This window comes from Mytilus californianus, unplaced genomic scaffold, assembly GCF_021869535.1.
Source record: "Mytilus californianus isolate M0D057914Y unplaced genomic scaffold, xbMytCali1.0.p SCAF_6, whole genome shotgun sequence".
Taxonomy (NCBI): domain Eukaryota; kingdom Metazoa; phylum Mollusca; class Bivalvia; order Mytilida; family Mytilidae; genus Mytilus; species Mytilus californianus.
In genome coordinates, this window is record NW_026262712.1 from 44,959,488 (window position 1) to 44,973,720 (window position 14,233).

The 14,233-nt window shown below is 34.3% G+C and overlaps 1 long non-coding RNA gene across 1 annotated transcript; it reads right to left on the minus strand.

Moving 5' to 3' along the window:
• Window positions 1-4,358: 4,358 nt before the first annotated feature.
• LOC127706010 (uncharacterized) lies at window positions 4,359-12,208 on the minus strand. The gene is made up of 3 exons (XR_007984148.1): window positions 12,024-12,208; window positions 10,466-10,612; window positions 4,359-4,399 (listed from the first exon to the last, which is right to left on the minus strand). It is a non-coding gene; the product is annotated as an uncharacterized LOC127706010 (long non-coding RNA).
• Window positions 12,209-14,233: the final 2,025 nt, after the last annotated feature.

The following is a 14,233-nucleotide window of genomic DNA, read 5'->3' on the forward strand; positions in this document are numbered from 1 at the left end:
TTGTAATTTTCATTCGGTGTCTGCTCGTGAGTTGAAAGGACATTGGCTTTAAATTTTCAAGTTCTGGAAGGATCCTCACATAAAACATACTACTTGTTGCTAATTTCATCGCTGATATCTGTCCATCTTTGCTTAAGCATGAGATACAAGTTGTAAATTCAGCCTTTGCAAAAAAGTACATTAACAAAAATACCGAATTTCAAGGAAATTCAATTCGGAAAGTCCCTCGTCAAATGGCAAAATCAAAAACTGGAATACATCAAAAGAACAGGAAACAACTGTCATATTCCTGACTTGGTACAGGCATTTCTGAAACTGAGCAGTAAAAAGCGTTTTATTTTTGAAGAATTCGTATTTCATAAATTAGTATCCCCCCCCCCCCCCCCCCAAAAAAAAATAAAACAAACCCAAAATAGTGACCAGAATAGAATATTAAATCTTATACTCTGTTCAAAATCATCAGTGTTTCTAGCCTGTCATTACTCATACAGTTTTCCTGACCTTGTCTCATCTCTCTACCCGTACTAGTCATTATTGAGATTATCAGATTCATAAAGAGCAATAAATAACGCAGAATGATCAGGTAGAAAAATCTTAACTCATCTTTTATGAAGGATGTCGAATTTTGGTTCAAACATGGTTCCTGTTCTTTTGGGTGAAATGACAATGGCTTTAATTTTCCAATTCTGCAAGGATTCACACCTATAACATGCCTTCATCCCTTGGTATCTGTTCCGTTCATGCTGTCTTGAGCATGGTACACGGATGTCCAATTCTTAAAAAGAGGCGAAAGATACCAAACGATAATTTAAATTCATACGTCGAAAATAAACTGATTTCTGTGTCTCTTGTGAAGAGTTATCTCCTTGGCAATGATACCACATCTTCTTATTTAAATTGACAACGCCAAAGTTACAAAAAACAAAAAAAAACCAAAAAAAAATAAACAACTGACAACCAACAGTACACAGAACACAACATAGCTAACTAAAACCTGAGCAACACAAACTCCACCAATAACTAGAGGTGATATCAGGTGCCCAGAAAGGGTAAGCAGATCCTGCTTCACATGTGACACCCGGCATGTTGCTCATTTTAGATCAAACCTGGTAATAAGTCTAATTCGGTAGTTCACATTCGGGGAATGCTTTATAGTTACGACAATTGAAACTCATCCTTTGTCATCAGTGAAATGGATATTTCATAACAGTCTACAAATCGTGGTATCGTCCGTAAAATTTCCAAAAGGATGTTTTAAACTTCGCCGATTGGAACTCACGTTTTGATAGCTTCCGTGTGAGCAGCAACCCTCTAAAAGACAAACTGAAAGACTTGATACGGTGTTGTCTCATACAAAAGAAAAGCTAACGTAGATACTTGTATTAGGGGGATGAATCGTGCTTAAAATATAATTCCGATTTTATTAAAATATTCTCTGGAACTAATATCAGTAAGATGCTTCATTTTTTTCTTGAGTATATATATCCAACATGTCCAAGATGATACGATATCCAAGCGCTCGTCTTCCCTATCATGATTTCCTTGATATAGGGTTGCTGTTCACTATAAATGGTGACGTTGAAGTCATCCTTTCGTTCAATTTTACGGACGCAATCATTATTTGGTTGACCGTTAGGCAATATCTGTTGCATAGATAACGACAGATATGTTCAAATTGTCAAACTTTATCCCGACTCCTTTTCCCCGAATGTAACCTATCGAATAAGAATAGATACCGAGTCTGTGCTCACATAAGTAACACGACGATTGCCACATATGAAGATGGATTTGCTTATTCTTCAGGCGTATATGTCAATCGTAGTTTAGGCGGGGTTCTTGTTGCTCAGTCTTTACCTTTCTCTGTTGTGCTTTGTTATGTTGTTTGCCTGTTTAACTTTTTTTTGTTTTAGCCTTTCAATTGTATGTTTTGTATCTTTGGCCTCTCTTTTGCATCTGTGCAGTGCTAAAGAATTCTATTTTCAAGCCTTCCTTTTTATTATTGTGTGTGGTGTGGTGGACCCCTCTCCCAAAATATCTGCTTGGCATTGTTGAAAGACAGAACAGCATAATCATAATTAAGCTGGTTTGACTAATTTATCAAAGTAAAGGTCAAAGATAACTTTCAGGAAAGAGGTCAAAGAAACTAAGGAAAGTTCTATTGTATAGTTTGAAATATTGTTTGAGTGTTGCTTATTCAGTGTCATATATTTCATGTATATTAAGGGCGAAAACAAACTAATACAGTCCTTGGATGGTATAAACTTCCCACTAACACCATACACCATTACACCATTCAACATACACCATAACACCATACACCTTGTGCCATTACACCATAAACGTTACACCTTTGCACCATACACCTTACACATTACACCATTATGCAATTTAATTTCAAAGAAAGCGTGCGACTACAAAATTATTCATCTATTTCAAAAAACGAATTTTGATCACAATATTGTAAATTAATGTATTAAATTAAAAATCAGTTCTTATATTTTTAAATGTCGTACACCATTCATTCACACCATTCCCAATCGCACGTTACACCATTACACCATTCCCCTTACACCATACACCATAGCACCATACACCTTCTATCATTGTACCATATGCCATACACCATAAACGTTTTTTTGGGAAGTTTACACCGTCCAAGGGCTGTAAAGATAAAGGCAAGTTAAAAATGTTCGGGAATGTCACTGCCGCTAGCAAATGAAGATATATTTGTAAGGATTGATATAGCATCTACGGACTCCTCAAAGATATGACAAGGATTCGTTAATGCACGGAAAGAGTGGTATCCTCCGTAAACAGGGTATTTAAAAAGAGTCGCGTAAAACATCCAAATTCCAACCGGACGTGACTGCGTCATTACACATCCCACACAGTTCATTGGCAACTATATTAGCGTAGCGGAATATAAAATATACTGTATTTAGTGAAAGCGCGTGATAAATGAAACCTTTACACAAAACATTCAGCCAAGTCAATGTTATCTCTGTGCACTTGTTATATAAAATATGTGTATAAAATTTAAATTACATTTTCTTGCAGACAAACACGTACATTGTAAATGGAGACACACGATTTAAAGGCACACTCGAAATGCACTAGTAAAACAAACAAACAAAAACATGCAAAAAAAATGAAAGACAGACATTGAGCAAACTAAATTTAACCTTTTAAAGAAAAAAATTGTGCATACATATATTTGAGAGTTTCAGAAAATATCCCATTGTGAAACCCAAACCCTAAAGAATATTTAAATCAAAATTTCAAATGTGTAGTTGTTAAAGATAAACATTAGAAAATAAGTTTTGTAATGACATACATGTAAGCAATTTTCGTTTTTTTCTCTTTTACCATATTATTTTAGTATATATCTTTTTTAACTTACTTATCTCTTTTATACAATTTTATAAATAATACGCGGACGTTCGCGATCCTAGCCAAATAATAAGTATTATTTCAATATGAATCGTTTGAAAACAAGAGAGAGTGTATCCTACCTAAACTACCATTATGATGATAATTTCATTTTTAGAACAGGAATAAGGTTCCATATTTCATTTTTGTTTTACATATTATGGAAGAATTTACAAAATGAAATTAACTCGAAGTTTTCTTTTTATAAGAATTACAACTCTGCTGTTTGCAGAAGAACTGTAGTAACTCGATAAAAAAAGATAATAATGCTTTTCTTTGTTTCTAATTACTATAATAAGAACATGAAGAGGTATTTAGAATGCTTAAATATAACCAAAGAAATTTTTATGATTAATAACTGTCTTCTTTTCTTAATAAAATCACCAATTTAAGAACAATATTGATGATGTCTACAAGAGTAGACCTTGGGTTGATTGTTTTAAATTCATTTGCCATAAGGTAGTTGTGTGTTAATAATTTCTCGAATATTATATTAATGTGGTTTTAGAATCTGAATACAAAGAAATATACATGTTGGGTTGGGTAAATTGCACAGGAAAAAACATATCTGAATATATTAAATGATGCATTTGATATACTAAGTACTTCATCAAATGTTGAAGGAACATTATTTCATTAGTTGAATGATAAAAAGATGACAAGAATCAGATGAGAAGATTTTTTTTTGACATTTCATTTATCTAAAAGGGTTTCATGGTTTATGGCTTTCTGTGCGTTTTTTTTTACAACTGATTTTTTTGTCTTCAGTTCATTTGATGAGGTTTACCTTAATTACATGTATATTTGATAAATAACTGGTATCCATGTTATTTATTAAGATTTCAATGAAATAATAATCAATATAAAATTTCAAATTCACACGAAAGAGCATTGTTTATTAGAACATGTAGAAGAAGTGATTACCTAATTTTCACGTTATTTGTTACCCCTACTTTCCTCCAACTTATTTCTGAAAATAGTGTTATGTTATATATATATATATATTCACATGATTAATTTCGATCTGTTTTCACAAAAAGTAATTATTTTTTGTTATTTTGTTGTTTTATAGCGCAGTATATCATCAATTTCAAAATTACAAATAAATCTCATGTATGAATGAATGTTATACATCCTTGACTAAAAAACATATATACAATGCTATAGAAGGCTAAACTAATGATGGTTCACATGGACTTAATAGTGAAGAATACACAATAAATATCTATACAGTTAAGCGAACTTTAGTTGTTTCAACTGTTCTCGTACTGGTACTTGTAAACTGTTTCGAAGATGAAAGCAAACCCGTTTCAATCACAGTGGTATCAATGTTTTCAAAAACAAATCGGAAATCGGACATTGATTGAATATCTTTCATCCCAAACTGTTCTCTGATTGTTTGGTAGAAAGTAGTCGGACAGTGAAAAGCTAAATACAACAATTATGATTTTGCACAATTCTTACTAGTTTCCTTGTCTACATTAGAATTAACACAAGTATATGTGTTTTGAAAATAAATTAAACAGTCAACATGCACGACTTAGTGTTGACAAATATTCTCTTTGTTTAAAACACACCCCATATACATTATGTATTTTAAGATGAAAAAATCTAAATTAATGTGTTCAAAATGAGTATGAAGACATATAAGATATAACATAATTGACATTCAGGACATAATATATAAATAGTATACAAACAATATATTATGTCCTAGCTGACTTGGAGTTACATTTAGTCCATTGCATTGTATTTTATAGGCAATACCAGTCCACGTCCACTCTGTGTTTTGGTTAGATGTATTTCTATTTGTATCCATCTGATGCATTACGCCTTTTTCAACTGTAGTTTGTTCTCATGTTGTATTTTTGCACCACTGTTCCAGGTTACGGGAAGATTGGCGCCTTCAAACGAGTTTAACACAGCCACATTATGTATGTGCCTGTTCAAAGTCAGGAGCCTTTATTTCAGTGGTTGTTGTTTGTTGCTATGTAAACATATATGTTTTCCGTTCATTATTTTGTTGATGAATTAGGCTGTCGGTTTTCTCCTTTGAATTGTTTTACATTTGTCATTTCGGGGCTTTCTATAACTAACTATGCGGTTTGGACGTTGCTCATTGTTGTAGGCCGTGCAGTAATATATAGTTGTTAATTTCTGTGTTATTCAGTCTGTGGTGGCGAGTTGTCTCATTGGCATCATACTACACCTTCTTATTTTTATAATCTCATCAATATGAAGAACAAGAACATATACATAGTATTATTATACGGTACCCGTTTGCTAAATAAATATGAAATGCTGTCAAATTCGTTTCTTTACCTTTCTTTTAAAATATTTATTTTTGCTAAACAGAAAACAGATAACCAAATGTCTCCTTGTATGTTAGGAAACCATTGCTTATCGATTAGAATAATATGTGTTTGCCATTTATTCATTTGCAGTTTTACTGTTACATTAAAAAAAACTTGATCGACTTCGGGAAAAAACAATAATGGTTGCAGTTCTGTTTCGAAAGAATTGTATAGTTAACTCTCCCCTCATTTAACACCACGGAATCTTAAGTGAAGACAGAAATTCTGTTTGATCAACAGAATTCGAACATGGAATCACGGCTTTGTCCAAACACGAACAATCACTCACTCAATCAATATTTTTTTTAATTAATTTCGGTTCAAACCATTTGGCTGATATTTGATTGTGTTTATTTCGATGATTAATATGAAATAACCTCGTGGACAAGGAGCTTAAGAAATGCAATGTCCTTTCCTCTCAACGTCTTTACCTACCTTCTGAAATAAACGTGTTCATGCATTTAAATGTACGTCGTGTACGGCCGATGACTATGCTACTTAGACACATCTCTTGGTAAAGTAGCAACCGTAAGCAGGGGACGTCGTTTGCTCCATTCCGTTAGGATCAAACAGTGACGTTTCAATAATAAGATCCAATATTACGCTGACTTAAAAGAGGGACGAAAGATACCAGAGGGACAGCCAAACTCATAGATCGAAAACAAACTGACAACGTCATGGCCAAAAACAAAAAGACAAACAACAGTACAGATGACACAACATAGAAAACTAAAGACTAAGCAACACGAACCCCACCAAAAACTGGGGGTGATCTCAGGTGCTCCGGAAGGGTAAGCAGATCCTGCTCCACATGTGGCACCCGTCGAGTTGCTTATGTTATTACAAATCCGGTAAATAGTCTAATTCGGTAAGTCACATTCGTGAAAAGGGAAGGGTATTGTAGTTACGACATAAGGAACATATCCGATATCATCTGTGAAACGGTTATTCCATAACGGTCAACCAACTCGTGATGGCGTCCGTAAAATTTACGAAGGGATGACTTCAACTTCACCATTTGGAACTCTTGGTTTAATAGCTTCCTTGTGAGCAGCAATCCTCTATCAAGGAAATCATGATAGGAAACACAAGCCGGGGATAACGTATCAATTGGGAGATATATACTCCGTATGCAGGCGCTGCTGGAATGTTGCTACATAGAAATGCAAAGTTCACAATTGGGAAGCTGAAATCATCTCTTTTGTAGTAAAGTTTTGTTTTCAACCGACCCTCATTGTCAATTTCTAGATGTAAGTCAAGATATGAGGCAGACTTAACAGTATCTGTAGTATCCTGTATCTCTAGTTCGATGGGATAGATTCGTTCAACATAGTCACCAAATTTTGTATTATTTAGTGAGAGAACATAATCTATATAGCGGAACGTAGAGTTAAAGGATATTGCTAACTTCTTATCTCTCTTCCTAAGAAGCTCCTGTATGAAGTCAGCCTCATAATAATAAAGAAACAAGTCGGCAAGAAGAGGGGCACAATTGGTTCCCATTGGAATTCCGACAGTCTGTTGAAAAGCACGTCCTCAAAACGTAACAAATATGTTGTCAATCAAGAAATCAAGCATCTTGAAAATGTCAGTTTCAGAGAATTTTTTGTTTGAATCAGAGTGATTCTTTACAAAGTAGGATTTATCCCTCCCCAAGACAAGATACTTGTATCTACGTTCGCCATTCTTTTTAATAAAACAAAGTAATCCCAACTCTTTCAATTTGTCTTTTAGTTTGGAATGGGGTATACTTGTGTAAAGTGTAGAAAAGTCAAATGTTTTAATACTATTGCAAGATGAGAGAGTCTTAGATTGTATGTACTCTAAAAGATCTTTGGAATTTTTTAGTATCCACATCTGATTCACGCCACCTCTAGAATAGGCAGTTTCACTATAACTTTGGAGCCCGGCTTTGATTGCTGATAAAATAGATGTTAATAATTTAGAAAGAGGTTTCGTGGAGCACTTGGAAGACCCAGCAATATACCGTTGTTTGTAAGGACGCTTATGTAGTTTAGGTATCCAATACAGTGATGGAAGATCCAGTTCTTCGTCTTTGGTTGAAATTCCAAAGGAACATAGAACAGACCTATGATTATGTAGGATTTCCTCTTTGGTAAGTGTCGTGAGGGTATATGTTGAGTTTCCAAGTGAATTGTCAATACCTAATTCATTTATCAAGCAGTTTATGTAATGATATTTACACACAAAAACGATGTTGTTTGGGGCTTTATCTGCGGGGACAACAACATATTTTTCATAGAGGTAGGACAAGTGTTTTGCAACATTTGGGTCTTTAAAAATTGATGTAGCGTGGGTATTGATATGCCTATTTAGTTTCTTAATTCGGATTTGTATCAACGACCTCACAGCCTTAATCCATTCGGAAAGAGTATCTACGTCTTTTTTCTCGCGTTTAGCCCATTGCCTGGCATAATCCTCGACTGAATCCATCAGTATTTTGAAGTTGTATTTCCAATTGATGGATTTAGGCTCACGATATTTCGGACCTTTGGATAACAAATTTCGCAGGAAAGTGTTATCGACAATGTTGAGGTCTCCGGTAATAACGTGGCCAGCCGGATTATATGTGAATTGGGAACTAGCACAGGTGCAATCAGGAGGTTTAGACTTGAAGTCGTCAATGTTGAGATCCTGCAAAACGTGTTTGTAATTGAAAATTTTAGTTGCAATTGGTTTGGTATAGGTATTAGAAATTATTGGTACAGACTGATCTTTAAAATAAGAAGATATTTTCGACTGAACTAATTTATGATGAAGGATATTGCCTAAGTTGACGCCATCGAGACCTTTGTTGGCAAAGGAAAGTTTAAGAAAAGATCTTTTCTCTTTTTCATCTTTTCCAATGCGAACTGGTTTGAAAAGTCTGTGACTTGCAATATCCAAAATAATAGCTGTAAGTTTGTATTGGTTTGAATGAGGGTTTGTAACCGTGGTTTCCAAACATAAATTGAACAGAGAATGAAGTTTTGAAAGGGGTAATAAAAGTTTTGTGCGAATGTGATGAATACCTAACGGCTTTTGTATAAATGGCAGCAAGTTATTAATAGAGACATCATGCAAAGTAGGTGATGTATAATGACGATGACCATGACTGCGTCTACGTCGAGGAGTAGAGTTGAAAATATTCATCACATTCACCGAGCTACAGGAAGGACTAGATAGAATACCTATACCATCAATTTTGTCATTGCAACCATATGGTGTCGCAGTTCCCAATTGTCGAATCCAGTAGTCCTCTTTTTGTCTACGGAGAGGCGTTGCAAGTTGAGGATTGTTAGTCTTGTGGTATATTTTTTCGATTATACGAACTGTCATAGAAACGATGGAATGATCAGGCTGATAAAAATGCTGGTACAGAATGTCGTTTGCATTGAGGTTAATATCTGATCTATGGCCGCACATACGTTTGTTTAGCCTTCCTTTCGTTTCACCGACGTAAACCAATCCACAAAGGTTACACTCTAATCCGTAGACGACATTTATAGATTTACAATTCAGATCATCGTAACTTCTAGTAAAGTAAGACTTTTTAGTTAAATTGCTAGTGAATTGAGCGTCTGTTATTAAAATTTCACAAGTTTTGCAGCCATTAGTTCCACATTTCGAAATGAGACAGTGTTGTTCAGAGTCATCAAAATCCAAAATGTCTTTAAGGAGAACTGAACATGGCTGTGTATGTGTACTATTGCTATTGTCACTAGTATGATGATCTGAATAAGTCATGTTTGGGATATTTGTCATGTCTGGAGATGAGGGGACACCTGCCTTATCAGACGACACCGTGTCCATGGTGACGTCTGTTTCGGACCTTTTTATACTGGGCGACTTCCGAGCCAGTATCCTGTTAGATCTTCGTAAATTCACGCAATTTTGCTACTGGGCGGATGATGTCCTCGGGGACAAAATGTCCACCAGCAGAGACATCGACCCAGATGGCCAAAAAACAAAAAGACAAACAGACAAACAACAGTACAGATGACACAACATAGAAAACTAAAGACTAAGCAACACAAACCCCACCAAAAACTGGGGGTGATCTCCGGTGCTCCGGAAGGGTAAGCAGATCCTGCTTACCCTTTTCAATAAGAGTAGAAATTTATCAATAAGAGTAGACACTGACCAACAGAGCTAGAATAATGTTTCTTCTAGAGAACCATTGCATTTAGATTAAGCACGTTACAGTTCCAGTAATGATGTTGGAATGTACGAAGCAGGGTTATATTCACTTATCTTTAACATTTAAAAGATAACAACTACTCTTTATTTTCTACAAATTACTCATAAAACTACACATTTCTATATGAAAAAGATGTTGACCAAAATTCGTAAATTTTAATCTTTGCAGAATGGTTATAGATTTTGATAGAGCTAGCAAATACTACCGTCCGCCAATTTTAAAACAAGACATTCGCAAACAATAAGTTGATTACCAATTTTGTTAAAGTGTATTGTTTTAAAGAAATATTTTCAATAAAAAGATAATATTGCATCAACTCGTATTAACTTATAAGTTTTTTAAATATTCTATATTATATATTACTTGTATTCAAATATTTGATAAAAATTAGTATTTTTGTTTTTATTTATTTTTACAATCAGGCCCAGTATCAGAATCAGTTACGAAATGAGATTTAAAAATAATGCAACAGAATACGTACTGCGAAGATAAAACATATCTTTCCGAAGAATCTTATCGTTAAGCCATTCCTCTACTTGGGAAAGTGTCTTCGAACTGTGAATTTCATTTGTCCGGTTTTCTTTTGGGTTTTCATCTGACACCCAGGTTGCACCTTTGGCAAAGCTGGCTGTAACAACAGAAAGGATGTGTTTGTTCAAACCTATTGCGCATGGTAAAAGAGAGGCGAAAGATACTAATAAGGATAGTCAATGAAAGCAAACTGACAATGCCAGGACAAAAATAAAGGACGATCAAAAGACAAACAATATTATGTAAAACACAACATGAAACGCTAAAGACTGAGCAACAACAATCCCACCAAAGACTGAGAGTGATATCAGGTGCTCTGGAAGGGTAAACAAATCCCGCTCCACATGTTACACCCGTAAAGTAATATGTAGTAGTTTCTGTGATGTTCTTAAAATTCACTTACCTGAAAAAAATCAGCTAAGGTAAAAGGGAAAGATTTGATTAACAGGGCAGAAGTTTTCAGTGATACCAATTTTGAGTTTCTGATTGTAAATAACGAATCTTTTTCGAACGTCCGTCAGAAGTTTTCTGTTTATGAGCACAATTGCATTAATACCATTTGTGTACTGAAATATCAATCCACCAAACTCAGCACATATGTTGTCGGTCAAAACGTCCAGCATTTTGATAGTATCATCTTGGATGTATTTATTGTTGTAATCTGCGGCATTTTGTAAAAAAAAGTAAGATATTCCATGACCTTAAACAAGGAACTTTTATCAACATCTCCTATTTTTAAAGAAACAGCCCTTTTTTAAAAGACAATCTAGTTGATCTTTCAATTGAGCATTGGGAATAATGATATAAAGATAGTAGTATGCAGCATGTATACTATATGTACCCTACACAATTAATATATTGAGAATTCCAATATCGCAACAAAATTTTTAAAAAATCTTGTTTTTAATACATTTCATCGATGGCAATGTATTTGGCATTTTCCATATACATTTGACTCCTTACTGTCACTGACCATCTGAAGCTATATTGTTAACATTGATACTTTATTTTTGTAGAATTAAATTGACAACGTCGTGAAAGACAGCTTGTTTTGTTGAATATTTACTTCAACGACAAAAATTCGAAAATGAGTAAGTTTTTCCGCTTAATATTTCATTTGAATGATTTTAAGAGCGTCATGAGAACAGAACACCCATTCTATATCTCTTATTATCTACTCAGATCGGAAAGGAGTAGATATGCTTTGCATCGCCTTGCGTTCTACTTTTTTAAAAAATAATGCAACTGAGTTTATATTTTGAGACAGTAACTAGTTTTCTATATTTTGCATGAACATAGATTACGTTATCACACTTCCACTAAAATAAATTATTTAAATAAAGCAAAACTATATCTGACGTTTCCTTCACGAAAGTTAAGAATTGATGCTTTAAACATGTGCATCATTAAATGTTACGATACTTACTTCATATTCTCTGTAAGGACATACTTTATTTGAAGAGTTAAAGCAAGCAACGTTTACCATTACAAAATGTTACGATACTTACTTCATATTCTCTAGATCTGTAGGGAGATACTGTATTTGAAGAATTAAAGCAAGCAACGTTTATCAACAGGCAAATAGACACGAACAGTATAAAAAATAGACAGAGACATATTAGCTGAAATAGTATCTCAGAGGTTTTACCACGGTTTAGACTAGGGGATTGTTGTGGAGATTGTTGTGCTTTCATAACCTGCAAAAAATAATACGTAGTATAACAATGTTTGATTTACGATATAAGATAATATTTTTTAAAATGACAAACAATGTGCTAAACATAAAGGGCGACTATTTATGTCGGGATAAAGATTATAAACATTCGGTAAAATTCCCAAGATATTCTGAGCTTAAAACTGTGCATGCAATGTTAAGAACATAGAATCATACTAAGAAATTTAATTTGGAAGTCTGAGATAAGACACACATTCTCGCTCCTTTTTGTTAATATTAATAAAATTGAGAATGGAAATGGGGAATATGTCAAAGAGACAACAACCCGACCAAAGAGCAGACAACAGCCGAAGGCCACCAATGGGTCTTCAACGCAGCGAGAAAATCCCGCACCTGGACGTGATCCTCAGCTGGCCCCTGAATAAAATTGTGTACTAGTTCAGTGAAAATGGACGTCACACTAAACTTCAAAACATATAAATGAACTAAAATTAAAAAACATACAAGACTAACAAAGGCCAGAAGCTCCTGACTTGGGACAGGCGCAAAAATGCGGCGGGGTTAAACATGTTTTGTGAGATCTCAACCCTTCCCCTATACCTCTAGCCAATGTAGAATAAAGAAACACATAGCAATACGCACAGTAAAACTCAGTTTAAAAGAAGTCCGAGTCCGATGTCAGAATAGGTGACAAAAGAAACTAAGCAAAATGACAATGATACATAAATTAACAAAGGACTACTAGCAGTTACTGACATGCCAGCTCCAGACCTCAATTAAACTGATTGAAAGATTATCTTTTCATCATATGAAAATCAAGTACAATCCCTCCCGTTAGGGGTTTAGTAACATACAATCATAAAATATATGAGAAGAACATAACCCGTATTATGCCAACAACTGGTTTTAGAATAATAGTGTTTATTTCCGATGCAAAGACCCTATGAGTGAATCAATATTAATACCACATTAATCTTAATAATGATAGTTTGTTTATACAATCTCTATACTTCTCGTTGTGAACGATTTATCACCATATCATATGAAATGTTCATATTTCTATACCATACTAGATAAACCAAACATACTTAAAATGTTGAATGACCCGTATTCCAAAAACAAATGGGACTATACTTCAAAACTATAAATATCTAAAAACTAATTCATGTTGCATTTGCCATGCGGACGAAATATATAATTTACATTATCAGTTCTGGGTATCCAATGTTGGCTTAAATAAATGTTTTACCTAGTACAAATGTACATATGTCTACAATATTTATTGAAATTTTTTGTAGATCTGACATAACACTGCCTTTATGCATTATGTGTACGACGATTTGATTGTCAGTTCTCCATAGACCCTTTTGACCTCATAAATAGTTCAATTTCCACCTAAGCATTCTATAATCTGCACCAAGTTTGCGCCAAGTTACTTTTCACTTGTTCCTCAAATTTCCATAAACATATTACTTCGCTTTTTGTTTTGTAATCTAAAACCTACCGAAGCCTGTACCACAGCCATCAGTGTACACCACACTAACAGTTCCTTTCAATTGAGGAACACTACGTTTTCCTTCAAGTAAACAACTTCATCGAATGCCATTTCATTAGTTTAACTGGCGAATCCTAACTAGCTTTTTGCGTTAGGCATTCATAAAGAATCCTAGTTCTCAATCTAACCCATAGCTGCTTGCATAGAAATTATCTGACCTACTAATGAAGCCGCTTACCTCGCGTTAAACAAACAGTTTCATAAAGAATGAGACAACTCTCCACCAGAGACCAACCTGGCAATAAATATAAAAACTAAAGGTCATTGTACGGCCTATAATAATGAGTAACAACCAACAACGAAAAGTACGTTATAAAATACACCGAAATGACAAATATAAAACATATCAAATATCCAGATTTATGTACAAAACAATGAACGAATAACAGTAAGCAAAAAATGTCTACTGCAATAATTCATTCTATTAATTGTGATAATTCTTCCTTACCCAGCGATAGCTGGACTGTATTTTTTTTTTTAAACAGTGT